The sequence below is a fragment of the Mastomys coucha genome, unplaced genomic scaffold (genome assembly GCF_008632895.1).
Source record: "Mastomys coucha isolate ucsf_1 unplaced genomic scaffold, UCSF_Mcou_1 pScaffold5, whole genome shotgun sequence".
NCBI lineage: Eukaryota > Metazoa > Chordata > Mammalia > Rodentia > Muridae > Mastomys > Mastomys coucha.
In genome coordinates this window covers 42,978,298-42,997,962 of record NW_022196911.1, presented here as the reverse complement: position 1 = coordinate 42,997,962, position 19,665 = coordinate 42,978,298, and the positions used below count along the sequence as shown (strand labels likewise).

The following is a 19,665-nucleotide window of genomic DNA, read 5'->3' as shown; positions in this document are numbered from 1 at the left end:
TTAGAGCATAAGTTATTGGCATTCTCTTCAGGAAATCTTCACTTGTGCCTATTTGCTTGAGGTTCTTCCCCACGTTCTTTTCTATAAGTTTCAATGTATCTGATGTGGATGTTTGATGTGGAGGTCCCTGATCCACTTGGACTTAAGCTTTGTACAAAGAGATAGGAATGGTTCGATTTGCATTTTTTCTACATGCTAACCACCAATTGAGCCAGCACCATCTGCTGAAAATGCTGTCTTTTTTCGACTGTATGGTTTTATCTCCTTTGCCAAAGGTCAAGTTATCATAGTTGTGTGGGTTCATTTCTGGGTCTTCAATTCTGTTCCATTTATCTACCTGCCTGTCACTGTACCAATACCATGCAGTTTTTATCACAATTGCTCTGTAGTACAGCTTAAGGTCCGGGATTGTGATTCCGCCAGAGGTTCCTTTATTGTAGAGAATAGTTTTGGCTATCCTTGGTTTCTTGTTGTTCCAGATGAATTTGCAAATTGCTCTTTTTATGTCAGTGAAGAATTGAGTTGGAATTTTGATGGGGATTGCATTGAATCTGTAGATTCATTGGCTATATTTTTAAGATTTATTTGTTTTGTGTATATGAGTGCTCTATCTGTATGAGTATTTGCATGCCAGAAGATGCCATCAGATCCTAATACAGATGGTTTTTAGCCACCAGGAGGTTGCTGGGAATAGAACTCAAGAGCAGACTGTGCTCTTACCACTGAGCCATCTCTCCAGTCCTATACTGGTTAATTATTATTGTGAACTTGATACAAACCAGGTTGAGGTGATCTCAGTTGGGGATTTGCATCCATAATATTAACCCATGAGCATAACATTTTCCTGAATGTTAATTAATCTTAGCCCTGTCCATGGTAGGCAGTGCCATTCCTAGGTAGGTAGATCTTAGCTATCTAAACAAGGGAGCAAGCTGGTGAGCATCATTCCTTTATGGTCACTGCTTCCAGTTCCTACTTTGAGTTCCTTTCACTGATTCCCTGGATGATGGACTGTCATCTCTAGACCAAACAAATATTTTCCTCCTCAAGTTGCTTTTAGTCAAATGTTTTATCACAGCAACTGAGAAGCAAACTAGATAGAACATCACTGTACCTCTGAGAAATACTCATCTAGTGTATAAGAGAAGTCTGTAACTAGGTAGTTCATGGCAATGCTATTTGCTTTAATCTATGTATGATGGATAGATATGCCCCAAAATGTAATAGGGAATGTGATGACTAAATTATGACTTATTTACACAATAAAATACATGGAAGACTTAAAGTACATGACGTCTTTCTCCTCCTCACCTTCTCCTTCCTCTTGTACTTTTTCTCTGTCTCTCTTTCCATGAAAAAAAGTTTTCAGAAACATAACCTCAATCAAAAAGAAAAATCTCAAGAGAATTTACTATATTATGAATATAAATTTCAAAACATGCAAAGTCTATATTCCCTATGTATGTATGGCTATATAATTGGCAAATTTGTAAAAGCCTACATGAGAATAACTAGGGACATTTTTAGCACCAATCATATTAAAAATACTCTGATGTCACTTTATTGTATGTAAATGACAGGCCCAATTAAACAGAGGATATCTAGAGCTATAAATATGGTATCTTGCAGGTAAGGATAATATTTATGGGGCTGGAAGATAGCTCAGCAGTTAAGAGCACTGACTGCACTTCCAAAGGTCCTGAGTTCAAATCCTAGCAACCACATGGTGGCTCACAACCACCTGTAATGAGATCTGCCGCCCTCTTCTGGAGTGTCTGAAGACAGCTACTGTGTACTTACATATAATAAATAAATAAATCTTAAAAAAAATTATGCCACATGTAATGTTTCTGTGATTGCTGTTGCTATCCACTTCTTTAGTTCTGATTGTATAGTTTCCAATTTATTTTCAGGATTGCCTATGAGGGATTTAGTCAAGAATGCTTTGGGATATAGGAAAAAGCATTTTTTGTCAATCATAACAGTTTGGTATATATAATCATGTTTTCTTACTTTCTAGAATTGTGCTGCTTATGAAAAAGTCAACAGAAAACATGGAGATGAATAGTGTATTATGTTTCAGAACAAAATGAACCATTCCATTTACAGTAATGTTTCTTTTTGGTCAGGTCTAATTTTGTTGCAGGTGACAAACTAAGGTCCTGTGGGTTTAAGACAAAATGAAAATTTATTGGTTTGTGTAACTTGGATAATGTGCTCATCATGGCTAGACTCAGATGCTAATATTCAGTTAATGTCTATGTGTCTATATTCTGGTTGAGCAACAACTTCCAGGCTTTAGTAGTTCTGTTCTCAGACTTCTCTATTAGCCACCCAAGCACTCAGAGGCCATCTTCCTTCAATAGATGACTCCTGGTGAGACCTAAGTTGGATTGACATGTTTCAGTTGGAAAGCCATTATTTAAATAATCCTGGTGATATAGAGATCAACTGGAATACTTATAATTGGTTAGGCAAAGGATATTTGGATTATCAATCGGGATATTTCCTTAAAAAGAAAATGGGGTAATATAATCGGGAGACACAGTAAGAGAAGATATCACAGGCATACAGAGAGTACTCATGCACTACATTGCTTCTCTTCCTGTAATTCTCCTTAACCACATACCTAAAGAAACAGGACAGTAGACAGACCATGCATGTTTTAATTACTCTTGAGTTTTATTAAAGCATGAATTAATGAAGTTTTCTTAGGTGTGTTTGTCCACTACTCATCATTATCTGTCAATCTTTGGCAGAACAAGAATTAAGGAAGTTCCTATCAGAAAAACATGCCTCAAAAAGTGTTTTGTTCATTGATGGTGTTACCCATAATATACCCCTATATTTTCTTGCTTTGTGAACAGTCTCTAACAAATGGAATCCATTCATTTCCTTAGTCTGTAAGATGCTCATGGAGTACCAGAGGACACACTCGCATGGGAACACCATCAGTGTATGGAAGAGAGAGCTTTGCAGCTACCAACCCAGGGGTGACTTGTGTTGGCTTGCATGCATTTGTATTGCAGTGTTACACTGTCCCTTACTTTGAGATGCCCATATCACTTCTGAATCAGACACCAAGTGTAATTAAGCACTACCCTCAGCACATCTCTCCTTTAAGGACATTTTTATTCACCATGATTTAGAACATGACAATTGGGTGAGATTAAAGCAGCAAATTGTGCCTATAAAATAAACCCCGGAAAATAGCAAGGGACTATAAAATTTTATAAAGGGGAATACTGCACATGCCTCCAATCTGATAAAACTTTTGTGAGCTGGGAGATTAACTGTGAAATAAAAATAAGCCAATACAGTGTGTGCCACATCCAGACTATAAACTGCATATTATTGTTTAGAGTAACTTTTATGTTTCCTCCCCAAATGGTTCCTCAGTATTGAGAATATCCCATGCAACACAGAATTAATTAGCCTTTAAGGAAATTGGCCCAGGAGACAGTGGGCTACTATGTCAAATGGAGGAAACTGGTGAGAGGACTGGAATGTGAGAGTGTTTGAGCTTGGTGAGGGAGTTCTCTGCTTCTTGCTTTTGCTAGACTGGCTTCTTTATCGGCTTGGCGTGTGTTTATGTCTTGTCTGTTGTAAAGGATGCAACAGATTTCCTAGGCTTTTGAAAGCTATCTGCTTCTCGCTTAGAGTCACAGCATTTTATGGCTACATGGCATTTTAACTCTCATTGACTCTAGCACCTTCTTAAAAAAAATAAAAAGAAATGGAAGTTAAAAGTATTAAGTGGTTTGTGTGCATTCACATAGAAAGTTAAGGCCACCACTCTGCTCTCCTTCAGAGCGAATCACATCTGATTGTCCTTTTGCATACTTTTTTACTACAACTAAGATATTGTAAAGGAATGAATCCCCCTGTGAACACGTAGGAATTAAAAAAGGTATTTTGAAATAAATCATCTCTAACCTCTTCCACAATGGGTAACCACTTGAAACAATATATGTATGTATATATGTATGCATATATATATATATATATATATATATATATATATATATATAGTGCCTAACCATTTGCCTAAATAAGTTAGGAGTATTTATTTTTAATAAGTTAATTTATTGGGAACTTTTCAAGTAATGAAAAACTTTTTAAAAAATATAATTGATTTTAATTAGTTTAAAATGTAACCACTCGGGATCTGGTAAAGTGGCTCAGCGGTTAACAGCACTGACTGCTCTTCCGAAGGCCCTGAGTTCAAATCCCAGCAATCAGATGGTAGCTCACGACCATCCGTAATGAGATCTGATCCCATTTTCTGGTGTGTCTGAAGACAGCTACAGTGTACTTACATATAACAATAAATAAATCTTTTAAAAAAATGTAACCACTCTTTAAAAACATTATTCTCCTATTGTTTTTTTCCTGGTCCAGAAATTAAGGTTGTTTAAAAGTAAACCAACAACAAATAAGTGACTTGGAAAGACATGAAAAATAGCAGAAAATTGATGAAATGAAAATTATTTTAATGCTTTATGTCCATGTGTAGTTCTATGTGAGCAATTGTATCAAATTATATGTGATAATATACAATTTTATATCAAATAATATTAGATGATACTGCTGTAATATTAAGAGAAATTTATGTTATATTTCTTATATCTCACATTTGTTGTACTCTGAAAGGCATCCTAAGAGGTCAGCCTGCATCTTTAAGACATTGTGGACCTCTAGGTGACCTATAGCATCTACTTATCTTTTATTCCCATGTGTAATTCAGTTCTTTCCATCCAATCATATGACAGCTCCTAGGATATGCAAATAGTGAAATGATGGATGTGGCCTTCTATTAGCCTCCCAGGAGTTGATTGTTTTGTCAGAGGGGAAAATGAGTGAACACCTTCACCTGTAACAGAGCAGAGTCCCAGGAAAACATAGCTATCTAGTCTCAAGGTCAAAGAGTTGTGCAGAGCAATCTCAGAGTTACAAACTAGTTGAGGTATCTGCTGGGCTCAGATGACACTAGTTTGGTTGGGATGCGGCATGAAGCATAAGAAAAAGACTGTGAAACTACAAAAAGGGAATTATGTTATCAATGTTACTGAAGTATAAGAGACAAATGTCTTTACAGTATTCCACACCTTACCTGCTTCACACTGGGATTAACAAGGCTATAAAGTGAAGCGGAGAAGAGGGAGGAGTTCTGGTCTCTGTGAGTTACTTAAGACTGTGTACTCACACTTTTATGTCTCCATTCCAGCTAGACTCTGTTTCTCTAACGTTAAGTGACAATAGCAGAATTAAATATCAAGCATGTTCATAACAGAGATATGATCACTGAATAGTATCATTAAATGTTTATTGGGGTTTGTTTGAACTCATTTTATAATATCAGACTTTACTTTTTCACAGTCACACAGGAAAAAAAATTTAGAGAAATAGCCACTTTAAAATTATCATTGAAAGAGAAATATAGTTTTATTACTTTCATATACATAATTTGAATTGTGCTAATAATGAATTAGATAATAAATGCTATGATGAACCTGCTTTAATGAATACATGAAAATAATTCTGTAATTAGCATAATAATTTCATACAAATAAAAGCTGATGAAGTTTTTAAGTGTCTGAATATGGTTTATTTTCAACAAAGGGACAAAAGTACTTATAAGTAAAATGATACCAATTTTTATATTTGCCGTTGGTTTTTCAGTTTTCAAATTAATAGTTTCTCTTTTAAGATTTTAATAATTCATTTATTTGCATCGGTGCACATATGCTTATTTGATGGTACCCACAGAGGTCAGAGAGCACATCAGGTCTCCTGGACCTGGAGTTATGAGTGGTTGCGAATCACCCACTATGAGTGCTGAGAACTGAACTCAGTTCCTCTGAAAGAACAGTAAATACTGTTAACCACTAAGCCATATCTCCAAGCCCTTCTGTGGTAGGACTTTCCCTGTCCAATTACATTAAAATATTAGTACAACAGGAGGCCTGTGATTGGACAGGAAAGGGGAGGCGGGGCAAAGAGTTGCAGGGGATAGGAGTGACTCAAGGGAGGAAGAGGGGAAGCCAAGATGGAGGCAGACAGACAGGAAGAAGATCCTGATCCTGCATGGCTTTAAATAGCCACAGGTAGTTATGATATCGTAAAGGACAGAATAATTGGGATAATTTGTCTAATCTAGGTGGCCAGATTTTACCAATATCAATTGGTTCTGAAATTATTGTATTGGCATCTTGTGAACTGAGAATTTATTGATATATAAATCTGGTTGATTAATTATAAATTTCAGGAGTTTTGTTTCTACCAGGTTGCTGGATGTTGCGGCAGCTGACCATGAGGTGCATGGTCATGACCTGGGGCTGGTGTGGCAGTGAAGGGATCTCAGGAACTTCAGCCCTGCCAGAGAGTTAGTGGGCAGAGAGTAGCAGGATGGAATGTGGAAACTTGGTGATTTGTCTTTAATATTTCCCCAAACACCCTTCAAAGTTCATATTTTAAAAGACCACATTATTTAGATCTCACAGTGAGTTCATCAAGTATGTTAAGAATTTTTAGCCCCCATTATATGAATAAGTCAAAGGTATTACAAAAGTTAAAACAGTAGTTCTATAATTAGTAATCAATAAAAGTATACATGATACCTAGGTTCCTTGATTATTGATATTGTTATATATCCAATTTTATGTGACAGCTTTTGTCAGTACTCCCTGTTTCCTTATTACTTAGAGGATAGAAGTTCTTTGAAGCCATATATTTTGCATGCTAAATAAATTCAAGGAGAAATAGATCAAGGGATCTTGATTCTATTCTCTGAAAAAGTGTGCTCTATTATACTTACCTCATCACTACCACAAAAATTGAAGAAAGCCAGCTAAGCTCAATCTTGAAAATAAAGTTTTGCTTTTATGTTCTTAGTGGTAAGTTGGGAATTTCCAGCTTTCAAAGATTCTACCATAAATCTTCAGTTATTAGCAAGCTGGGAATACTTAATTACATAAAGAAGGCCATATATCTGGAGAAATTGGAACATCATCTAAGATAGCATATGTTTATAAGGACTATACCTCAGAAAGAAAGTTATAACTTTATATTCTTCTCCTTCCTTGTCTACATTTCTGGATGATGGTAGAAAAGTTAGTATTCTAGAAGGTTGCAGCAATTTTTGAGTCTTCATTTAGCTATGAACATGCAGAGTGACCAGATCTGTTGCAAATCACAGTTCTAAGAGCATTGGAATACATGCTAAGGATACGTGAAAATGACAGATTTGAATTAAAGTAATATAAGAGTTTTGTAGAAAAATGTGTAAAAACCCATGGCTGTCTCTCTTGGACATGGGCAGGTTAAATAAAGCAACTCCCCTAAGTGAGTACCTCAGAACCTCACTGCCTCAGCTCCTCATCATATTAATGAATTGTTGTGGAGTGCTAATTTCTCCCTTCATGCCTAGGCATGAGAGAAAGACCAGAAAATAACAGGGATGTCTCCTGTTCCTCTGTGTCTGTCATTTGAAAACTGTGTTGTGTATACTGACTGTAACACTATACTGAGGCTGCTACACTGTGGTTTACTGTATTTCTAAGAGCATTGTAAATTCCTTCATACCAAGCAAACCTATTCTCAGGTACTTAATATAAGACTTGCTCATTTTTTTTTGTCAAATTTAGAGGAGCTGGTGCAGTTTATTATTATTATTATTATTATTATTATTATTATTATTATTATTATTATTTACCAAGAACAAAAATATAACAAGGGTCTGAATGGGAGAGAGTGATTTGTGATAGAATAATAGCCTTGTTGAAAAACTGGAAAGTTTTGGTGACTGCTTTAAAAATCTGCTTAAATGTGTTCCTGTATTTTTTAAGTCATGAAGAGAGGAATATCTGGAATTTCAGAGTCAGGAAAACTAAGAAAAGTTTGATTTAATGAGTCCTCCCTCATCATACTTTAGGACTTCTCTTGCATTTGAGTATGCCAAGAAGCTGAAAACAGGGCTCTCCTGAGGCATATAGCAGCTTTAGAGGAAAGACAAATGGAGAAAACTTTGTGGCCTCTTGAAATAGAGTAAATAAATAAACAAATGGAGGTCAAGATCTTGCTTCCCCCAAACTTATTTGCTGATATATGACATTGAATAACAGATGTAGGGACACAAAACAATACAAGAACAGATAAGCTAAAATTTTCTGGAATGGGACGTTTAAAAACACCACCAGGATTAGAGTTCAAGATTAGTAGGGAAAAATGAGCATACTAGAGGTTCCTTTGGAAGCCAGGTAGAACTATGCTGTAAGAAAAGCCTTCTAGACATGGGCTTAAGAGATCAATTCTGAAAAACAGAGAAATGCTCTCAGTGAGAGTAAAATAACTTGAAGTTATGATGATTTAAAAAACAGTATCAGACACTCAAAGAAATACTGACAAATATTAGGAGAATCTTGTTGATGGTATATATTGAGAAATAATCTAGAAATTTCTATTATGTGGTCATACGATATGATTGTAAAATTACGGTGACTGACATATTCAAAAAATATGGAGAAGCTGGACATGGTGCTACACATCAATCACAAGAGAGTCTGAGAAAGGAGCATCATTGCCATTTTGGGCCAGCCTCGGTTACATTGTGAGTTACAGTCCAGCCTGGACTATAGAGTGTGTGAGACCTTATATTCTCAAAGATAAAAGGAAAATGGGGGGATTATGTGGTGACCATGGAAAAAGCATAGATATTTCAACTTGGGAAGAAAACGTGTTCAAAGAATCAAACAGAAATCTAGTAACACGGAATCCTAAACTTATCAGCAAGTATATTTAAGAGCAAATTAGACATAGTCAAAGACAGAAGCAATCAAAAACTGAGTGATCACTGAAGAGAATCAAAGTGACTGAGCACAGAAAATGAACATGGATGTGATACAGAAAAGGAGAATAAACACAAGGGAGAATGCAGTGTAAACATCTAGCCTGGAAGTTGTCTGAGTTCTAGAGGGAAAAGGGGGATATGACAGATTCAAGAGTCAAAGAAAGATGGGCATGTGTGCCATGCATGGATTTTAGAAGCTCTGTGAGTAGCATGAAAAATAAATACATTACTACATTTTGGTGAAACTCATAACAAGCAATAGAAATAATATATAAAAGTAGTGAGGTGGGTACACAGCCAGATACAAAGATGATTTTTTTATTTTTAGTCTAGCAGCAGCAGAACCAATACCTAACATCCTGATAGGGATGAGGGAAGTCAGAAGATGATGGAATGATGCCTGAAAGTAATTCTTTAACAGGTGAAACAAAGACAACATGAATTCAGTTAGAGGGCGACTGAAGAAATCTATTCCTGGTAAACGTGTGCCAGGATATGTAGCGAGAGAAGAAAGATTCAGGGAGATGAAGAAGAAATATTAAAAATGTGAAATGAGAAATCTGGGGGCCAAATATCAACTGTTGACTTACAAAGCACTGAGAACCACGTTTTGTGGGATTAAACTGTGTATAGATTTGATGTAAAAAAAATACAGTAGCAACAGTAACGTACATTCTTCATGGAGGAGTAATTAAATGTTGCATGCTGTACTATTGTCAGAGCATGGTAGAGATGATGCTATGGAGTGCAGTTACTAGAGAATACCCACACTTTTGGCAAGCCAAAAATACTCAGGCAAATAATATACTTCAAAGAATTTAATGAAAGAAGGAATAATAAATCATATCTTGTTAATCTAAAAGAAAAAGGAAATAGGAACCACCAAGTCCAATATGGCATAAATTTTATTTCAGGTACAAGTAAGTCATTGATCATAGATTTAAAAGTATAATTTTATCAAATGAAAGAATTAAATGACAAAATTTGCCAGATTAAAGATAATTCTAAATGCATGCACTCAATACAGACTAACTTTCAATATACAGACATGAACATACAGAAAGAATGAAAAATGTACCTTCGAGGTAGTTAGCAAAAGACAATTTTTGGACTTTATTAGTATCAGAAATACTAAGAAACTCATTCACAGAGTACTTTTGTAACTTTTTCCTAAGAAGATGTGAACCACCATCCATTGGTTTTAGGTATGGCATGAGCAACAGACCAAAGAAATAACACTACCAAGTCTATCTTAGTGAGCCTGAGAGTTGATTGGATTCTATACAGGGTATAGGCAGGTGCTACTTATAGGACCAAGGCTGACTCAACAGGAGCTGCATAGTGGCTACACCTCTACCTTAGTTAGAGTGACATCATGAAAGCTCTGCCCACATAGTTCCTCCTGTGACTTCCAGGGAGTCTCTCTCCTCCCTAGTAATTGTTAGTGCTTATATAATGCTCCAGAGGGAATTAGAGACTGTTAAAGGTTTCAGGAGCTTTCCAACTCTGGTCACCTTCATTTCCTCATGACATCTTTCAGTTTTCACCTAATTCCTGATACTGAAGGAGCTTCTCTCCTCCTTTGGGGAGGGAATGTTTCCATCGGAAGAGATCTCTACACAACAGGAGCGGTACACTAAGCAAAGCTAATAGAGTCTTATGCTGGCTACAAAGAGATAGTACTATTTTTCTGTTTGCTTGTTCCTTGTTTGTTTTGTTTGTTTTCTTTTTGTTGTTTTTAAAAAACATTTAAAGTGTCAAATGAAAATAAAAGAGAAATCCATGGTTATAGTGAGTGACCATACCTTCTCTGTAACTAAACATGGCATCTGATTCAGGAAATATGGTCAAGATTCTCAAAACATACTTAACAAATTCCTAGCAAACACTTTCCAGGAGACTGTACCTAACCATGAGAGAAGTGACTCTTGCATTCAGATTATTAGCAAAATGACCATATTAATTTATAAAGCAAACCTCAGCAAATGTCAAAAGTTTAAAATTATTCATATTATAATATCTGATTACAAAGATGTAGACATATAACCCAAATGTTAGCTGGAAAAAAGCTACAAGTTGCTTAGAAACTGAATATTACTTTCATTATAATCTGTCTGAAAATGGCATCACAATGCTAATTAAAATGCTTTTCAATGACAATGTGATACTGGAACTAGCAGGATGCAGCTAAAGCAGTGCATAAGGAAAACCTAGGGATTAAAAAATTTTATTCAAATGGAATAGCCAGTTAAGTGGCATTTATCTAAGCTTTCACCTTAATTAAATGAAAAAAACAAAACTAGGCATTAGGGATGAATAATTGTAAGGTGAGAAATCATTTAAAGGGAAAACAAATTTTGATACAAAACCATTGAATACAGAAATTGGTTCTTTACAAATATTCACAAGTTTAATAGAAAGACTAATTAAAGAAAAATAATTATGAATATCAGAATTTTAAAAGTAGGATAGGACAGTACAGTATATCCTAAAATCATAAAAAAATAAAATATACATGATCTTCACAATCCTTTCTGTAGAAAAAAATAGGCATTATTCTTCACTTAAAAATGGTTGGTAGAAAAGAAAGAACATCAGGATATTAAATTAATTAGTAATGTAAGCATTATTATGTTGTAAAAGAAGAATTTTAGAACAATATTTATTAGGATAAGGAGATTTAGTTAAACCCATTTTGACTATATACCAGGCTATTCACATATAATTTATTGAGGGTTTTTCTATAATTGTCATTATATTTCAGTAAATTTTTATACTAGTGGTCAAAGGTACAAATCTTTTTCATTAGTAAAAGGTTTTTGATAAATGTGTGACAGTGGAATGTACATTATTTTGTAATTTAAAAAACTCAGATTCTAATTTGGGCTTCAATTCCCTATGACCTTAAATGAGTAGCCAAATATCTCTGGGCTTTTATTTTATCATTTAAGCAAGGAGTGGTTTGGGCTGAAAAAGTAAGATCTAAGATAAGTCTGATGATTAATGTGATTTCTATTCTGTCTCTTAGGCATGACAAGCCACCTTTGAAAGTAAGGAGACATAGAAGTTAAAACTAGCAATGAGTTGTTATAATTGTTATCAACCCAGGGGAACCTAGGAAGTCATTACCCATGGGTCAGATAACTGACCATTTCCTTTGTTGGTGATCTCAATGGTGGCCTACAAATAGGAGGAGGTCATACTTAGCAAGAGGGAAAGCCTGTAGACACCAGGGCGTCACAGACTTAAGGATGTGCCTTTCACTCAAACCCATCTCTGTATGCTTTTAATAATATCACCAGCATACACACTGCCCATATTCCACACAATTCTTTACTTTCTCAGGAATGTATCATGGGGCTGTAGCGATGGTTCAGAGGTTGAGAGCATGCAATGTTCTTACAGAGGACTAGGGTTTTAGGTAGCAGCATTTTTGCCAGGCAGCTCAGGAGTTGCCTGTAGTTCTACTGCCAATGGATTCAGAATCCTCTGGCCTATTCAGGTACCTGCACTAATTATGCCCCCACCTACCAGATACACAGTATCTCCCACTAACTAGTCAACAGACACATGTTCTAACCTTTATCTTCCAATTTGTTTTGAATTAAGTCACATGAATTTACTATCACAGTATTTTTAAAATTTGTCTGTACACATTTCTCTCTTTGCAACTTCTACCTAAAAAGGTTTGACAAGGTCTTTAATATGATGATTTTTTTTTCAACTTCAGAAAAATAGATTTACCTTCTAGTTGATGTCATGCACACTAAGTGGTTTCTATGACAGAATTTTCATATGTTCTATTTGTAATCTCTTGAGACTGCTGTGACTCAATAATGTACATTGTAGCTATTTTTAACCAGGTCATCTAGGAGTTCATCTATACGCCAGACACATTACTGAGTAGTCCTTTTTAGTCACAGTTGCTTGTTAATGTCAGGATCAGTTGTATTACTTTGGTCCATGGTTTCTGCCTCTGTCTGAGGGAGAGGATAGACTTGGGAATGTCAGAAAACTCCTGTGTAGTAGATGCCTTTGATAGAGTGAAGGGAACAGTAAGATTTTGATAAAATGGTCTAAATGTGTCCCTTGTCTGCCTCCTGCAACACTTGCCGGATGGTTCCAGGAGAAAACAGACTATTTCATTAGGCTTTGCAAAAATATTTTGCTCAGATCTGTGGAGGGAAATCATATGAGGACCTATTTTTTTTCTAGGTTATCTCTTTAGTGATATTTATATTTTATTGCTTATTTGCTATATTTAAGGTAGTTATTATTCATGAGAAGACAGCTCATCAATGCAGTTTATATAATGTAATTGTCCCAGGGTCAGAGTTATCTTTCATTGTCTGTACATTTTCTGATAGAGCTTTTATTCTTAAACATTAAATAAACAAGAGTTCATATGCTTGGTGGATATGTGTCTTTATACTAAAAAGATTCAGTTGAGACATGAACAGTTGTCTTCCTTACATGAAGTTTCTATTGATTTATTTCATTCCAACAGCAATTATTACCAGAGCTTGGTGGGTGGGGGTGGGCCAGCACCTTGTGTCTGAGAGTTCCCATGGATTAAGTGCAGTGCTGGTTTCAATATGCAGATCAAAGAGATGAATGGCCAAGAATTAGAGAAAGGAAATTTATTTAGTGTTGTTTTGGAAAGAACAAATGAAGGAGTTCAGGGTCCCCGAATTCGTTTTAAGGGGCTAATAAGGCCTTTGAGAAGTGTGGCTGATATTGTGACATTTTGGTAAGGCTAGGAGTCTGACTGATCATCAGTTTTGGTCTTGCAAACAGTTTTGGAAACCACTTGAGAAGAGCACTCTGGTCTATTCAAAGGGATCACTTTTGCCCTGGGAGCTAGACCCTGGATCTTGGTGATTGTATTCATTGGGGGCAACAGTCAGCTCTGTGAAATTCCCTTTGTGTGTGGGTAGTTACCATTTGTGGTTGTAAACAAAAATATGTTTATTGATCATTCTCCACATCCTTAGAATCCAAGGTAACTGCAGGAGAAAGAGGCTCAGTGAAAGAGGAGAAAAAACTTTAAGAAGATGATGTAGAGCCAGAGAGGCAAAAGCAGATTGACTTAGGCCTGCAATGGACACCTTCTTCATACTTCCCATTTTTTCTGCTATTTTAAAACACGTGTGATGAATATTTTTACATGAAAATGTTGCTGCAAACAAAATAGCATTTTTCCTTATTTTTTCTCCAAAGGACAATGGGAGACTATGTTTATTTACCTATTTCCTTCTACTTTCGATAACACTCCAATGCCTGTTTCTACTTCTTATTAGTATGTTTTCTGTGATAGTTCAATAAAATTAATCTTCTATATACGTGTCTGCTATATTTCCTAAATCCTTTCTTAGTTTAGAGATTACTAGCTCCCAGAGAGTATGAACTAGGGTTCTTCTTCAATGCTGTATCTTTTATGCACCTTTTATTATATCACTTCCTCTTTAAAAAAAATTAGTTTGGGCATACTTGTTGCTGATTCATAATACTTACAAAACAACAACAACAACAACAACAAAAACCTTTGTCACTTCAGGCTTGCAGAGGGTGCATCTTCCTGCTCACTACAGTTCTGATGCTGTGGGTTTTTTTTTTTTTTTCATCCTCCTTGAGGAGTTACATCTCGACAGGTGGGAGGTCCTTAAACTATAGCCCCTCTGAGTTTTCCTGGAGGTTGTTTGACTTCTGGGTTGGGACTGACTACATACAAGGAAAACTTTCTCTTTCGTCTGAATGTTTATAATATTTATGTACTTTCTGCTTAAGAGATCTTCCTAGAACATATCGAGAATTGTGTCTGTCTCCTTCGATCCTACTACAACATATTACCCTGCCCAACAGGTTTAGACCTTTAGTTCAGATCAATGAATATTTTCTTCTCCCTGCCATGCCAGACCATGCCTACTCATACCCTTCTCTATCTGTTCTCTTTTCTCCTTTATATTGTCTCAAGTCTACTTCCTCTTCTCTTAGTGTTTTCCTTGGTGACGCCCACCATGCTTTCATGCTTTGCTGTAGTCCCTGGAGTGAGTATATCATCTAGTGTATCATTAACAGTTTTCTGAACTTCATCATGTCATTAAATTTTTCAGTTCCAAGAGACCCATACTGTAGTTCAAGGGTCTCCTCCACCCTTTGAATCTCTGGAAGTGCTATCTCTATTTTCCTTCATCTAGATCCTCTCTGTTCTCCCAAGTCTTTGGGTGTGTTCCACTGACCTCTGGCTGCTTGCTTTGCAAAAAGGTCAGATACTGGTTTCCTGCTGACTCACCAGAATTCACATTTGGGTGTTGAAATACTCCTAATAGTAGACATCTCATATTTGTACCTGAAAATAAGAGGTTTCTTATATTGTGGATAGCAGGCACAGGGACAGTGGTTAAACCACTCCTTCTCCAACAGTAGGAAGCCACTTCATAATCCTGTCTCCTTCCTACTCCAAAGACATAAGAAATAAGAGGCAAATCTTTGATTGATTAGTTCCTTCCTGGCTCTGGGGCTCTCAAAAGTCAAGTTGCTTTTCTGGTCTTTATAATAGTTAGTATGAATGCACAAGACTCTGAAGCTCTGGTTCTTAAACAAAACTGACTTCAAGTTCTGTCTTTTAGGTACTTCAGTAGATTACTGAACTCTTACTGGACTCATGATAGCAGCTAAAGTTTTAGAGAGAAAGATATTTGTGCTGGTGAAAGAGAAGAAATAATATAGGTAGCCATGTTTTATAATATTTGCTCAGATCTTTAGTAAAAATGAATAACAGTTTATAGTTCAACATATCAGCTTATTACAAAATCCAATACATATATTTGTGTATATGTGTGTGTACACCTGTGTTCATGTGTTTGTGTATATGAATATCTGAATATTTGTGTTTGTGGAGGGGTACACTCACTGTTATATATGCATGTAGATGTTGAAGATTGATGTCAGATGTCATCCTTTTTTAAATTTTTATTGGTTATTTTATTTATTTATATTTCAAATGTTATCCCCCTTCCACAAACCCCCATCCTCCCCTCCCCCTGTTTCTATGAGGATGCTCTCCCACCCACCTACCCACTCAGACCTCACTGCCCTACATTCCCTTATGCAGGGGGATCAAGCCTTCAGAAGACCAAGGGCCTCCCCTCCCATTGATGCCAGATAAGACCATCTGCTCCATATGTGACTGGAGCCTTGGGTCTCTTGATGTGTACTTTTTTGGATGGTGGTTTAGTTCCTGGGAGCTCTGGGGGTTCTGGTTGGTTGATATTGTTGTTCTTTCTATGGGGTTGCAAGACCCTTTAGCTCCTCTATTCCTTCCCCTAACTCCTCCATTGGGGTCTCTGTGCTCAGTCCAATGGTTGGCTGCAAGCATCCACATCTGTATTGGTAAGGCTCTGGCAGAAGCTCTCAGGGGAAAGCTATACCATGCTCCTGTCAGCAAGCACATGTTGGCATCAGCCATCGTGTCTGAGTTTGGTGTCTGCAAATGGGATGGATCCCCAGGTGGGGCAGTCTCTGGATGGCCTTCCTTTAGCCTCTGCTTCACTCTTTGTCCCTATATTTCCTTTAGAAAGGATCAATTCTGGGTTAAAAATTTTGAGAATAGTGGGTGTCCCCATCCCTCAACTGGGGGCCATACCTAACCACTGGATATAGTCTCTCAGATTCTCTCTCCCCTTTGTTAGTTATTTCAGCTAATGTCATCCCCGTTGGGTCTTGTAAGCCTCTTGCTTTCTTAGCATCTGTGACTTTCTCTTGGCTTCTACAAGTTCCCCATCTCCCATTACCACACACTTCTGTTCAATTTCTTGACCCACTCTGTACATCTCCCCCATCTCTTCCCACACCTGATCCTGCCCTCTCTTTTTTCCTCTCCCCCTCCTCTATTCCTCCTAAGTCCCTCCCACCCTCTACCTCCTGTGATTATTTTTGTTCCCCCTTCTAAGTAGGACAGAAGCATCCACAATTTGGTCTTCACTCTTAATGGGTCTCCAGCTTATGTTTTAAGGCTTTCATAGAATCAGGGAGCTTATCAATGGTTAGATGGTCTAGCCAATTCACTCTGAGGACCCTTCCCCTTTCCCATGCTAGGATTAGAGACTTGTGCCTCTGTGCCCAGCTTTTATGTGGCAGCAGAGAATCTGAATTCAGGTCAGCACGCCTCTGCATAGCCACTTTACTGAGATGAGCTACATCCGAGGTGTTATCCCTGCCATTGAAACCAGCTGGTCTTTTATGATTATTTTGCAGACAGGAGCAATCAGTGCAATGCTGCTTGTAGTATATAACCTTCTTTGCCTACATAAAACCCAAATGACTGGAAGTAGATACCTGACTCATGTTGGGTCAGATAGAATTGCTGTGCTCAAGAGGGAGAATTTAAAGAGCACTGGCAACTCCCAAGCTAGGAAGAAGTGAGTGTTGGCTATTTTAGATGTCAAGGATATGAGAGAAACATTTCTATTATCTCCAATGAGAGACTAGGGGGCACTTACATAAAGGTGAAAGCAGCTGAACCCACAATTAGCAGAGATGGATACAGGCAGAGAATTCCTCTGCTGCTTCATGGTCTCCGGTGTTTGGTTCTCATCTTTCCTCTGAGACTTGACTGCATTTTCTCTTTCTGAGATGTGTAGGCTGGCTTCTACAAGGAATACACACTGTCTATATTTTCCATATTTGCAGAAGTTTATGTTAGTCCCTAAGACTTGAATTTGAAGAATCCCTAAGACACTTGTTTCCTCAATTAGCAATGTGCAGATGTATAGAAAATGAAAATGGAAAAGTGTTCTGGAAAGCAAGACAGAACCAAACAGACAGATTCTGGAGTATTTTCTGGCTCTTGTACTTATCTTTCTCATCTTGAAGTATTCTTTCAATGTGCTTTAACAGCTTTCTATATTAAGACAGACCTATTAGTCTTGTGTATAATTCATTCCATTTAGAAATTGAAGCATTTACTTTAGCAATGTATTGAGTTAGATATTTGTTATATTTGGGGATAAAAGTGTTTTTAATTTCTCACCTACATTTACAGTTTGATAGGAAAGGGAAAAAAGACATTGGCTAACGATGCTGGTTCTTTGATGCTGAGCCTCCATCTTCTCATCCTCACTGGCATCCTCCTACCTGATAATCAGTTCCTTTTATGACAAAAATATGCTACATTTTCCATTAAAAAAGTGTCTGTAGATAAGAAAATGGCCACTACTTGAGTAGTTCTTCTAAACTTATATCCTAGCTGATAGAAGACAACACAGAATCATGTGTCACTACTTTATTATGAATCACATGAATCACAGAATCATGGATCACTACTTTAAGGGTTTGCAAGCAGTGGAAAAAGGCACATGTTCCTCTTTTAAATTACCCCTGTAGTCATTTGTTGGAGATAAAGTTAGGGAAAACAAAACCAAACCATTCCTTTTGTGTCTAACTTTTCAATCAGGGAAAGAAATGCCATCCTATATATTTGAACAAAAGAAATGATACTATAAGACATAAATAATTTGGAAAGATACAAGAACAACCATAAGCATGTGCTAGGTAATGCTTAAAGAGCTTGGAAAGACCACAAGAGGAGATGGGATAATCATCAGAATAAACATGTCAGCCACCAGAACAGGATATAAATATGGCAGGGCTGCTCTGCCCAGAGATGGACTTTGGAGAGGGACATGTTTCAGATATTCTCTCTACCAAAAGAAACACCACACAAGACAGACAGTAATAGGGATAGACACTTGGATTTCTCCTTTTCTTCAGTATCCAGTATCACTTATAGGGTACTCAGAATCAGTGAGCAGTGGTCCCACTTTTGAAAGATACAGAGTAGGTGGCAGGCAGAACAAGCTCTGAGAGCATGCAAAGAAACTGTACTTGAAATAATTCTTGAAACCTTGGTAGTTTCTTAGTGTTCTCTTTACATTTTCCCAAGGAATGGAGGGAGTTTAGGTTGGCTAGTGACTATTTTAGACATGTTCTTGGAAACCTGAAAAGCAAATATGTAAGAGACTATCTATCTATCTATCTATCTATCTATCTATCTATCTATCTATCTATCAATCTATCTCTCTATCTATTCATCTATCTATTTATCTATCTATTCATCTATCTATCTATTCATCTATCTATCTATGAATCAATCATTTATCTATCTATCTATCTATCTATCTATCTATCTATCTATCTATCCATCTATCTATCTATCATTTTGCTGCTCACTTGGTGATGATAGGCATATGCTGTTGGGATCTAGACTTTTGAATAGAGATGAATGTTTAATTTCTATGGTTATTATACACACCAAATAAAGAATTATTCAAATCCTCATTTATATCATGGAAACTTCATGTTACAGTAGTTTGAATGAATGAGCATGCCACATAGTGTGGGAAGTTCCTGGTCATTAAAGATTTCCTGGAAAACATTGGACAAGTCTTAGAGGATTCAAGAGAGGATTCCTGACAATTTCTAAGCTGTTCCCTTTAGTGCAGACAAGTATTTTGCCTTTATTCATTACAGTAGGGTAGAGCAGTGAGAAAAATAAGAGCTTTTTTATCAAGATTCTGAAAACCAAAGCCCAAAGGCACATGCCAATCTGCTCTTATTTTACTTTACTTGAAAATGGTGGGAGAGGAACTTGAACTCAGTTCTCTGGATTCTTAAGCTGTGTCCTTACTTAACATGCTTTAAGACTTCTCTACTGAGAGGAGGCTCCACTCCCAGGCGCTCTGACACACTCAGGATCAGAGAGCAGACCTTGGGCGCAAGCTCCACAGCCAGTCCCACAACACCCAGAGGAAGCTCCA

The 19,665-nt window shown here is 36.9% G+C and overlaps 1 protein-coding gene and 1 long non-coding RNA gene across 5 annotated transcripts in view; one reads left to right on the top strand and one right to left on the bottom strand.

Annotated features, from left to right (window-relative positions):
• LOC116078612 overlaps positions 1-12,621 on the bottom strand; it is a 16,840-nt gene extending 4,219 nt beyond the window's left edge. The window contains exon 1 of the long non-coding RNA XR_004113608.1: positions 12,593-12,621. This is a non-coding gene — a long non-coding RNA (uncharacterized LOC116078612). The remainder of the gene's footprint in view (positions 1-12,592) is intronic.
• Positions 1-19,665, top strand: part of Sgcd (sarcoglycan delta) — a 973,571-nt gene that overhangs the window by 54,203 nt on the left and 899,703 nt on the right. The window lies entirely within an intron of this gene.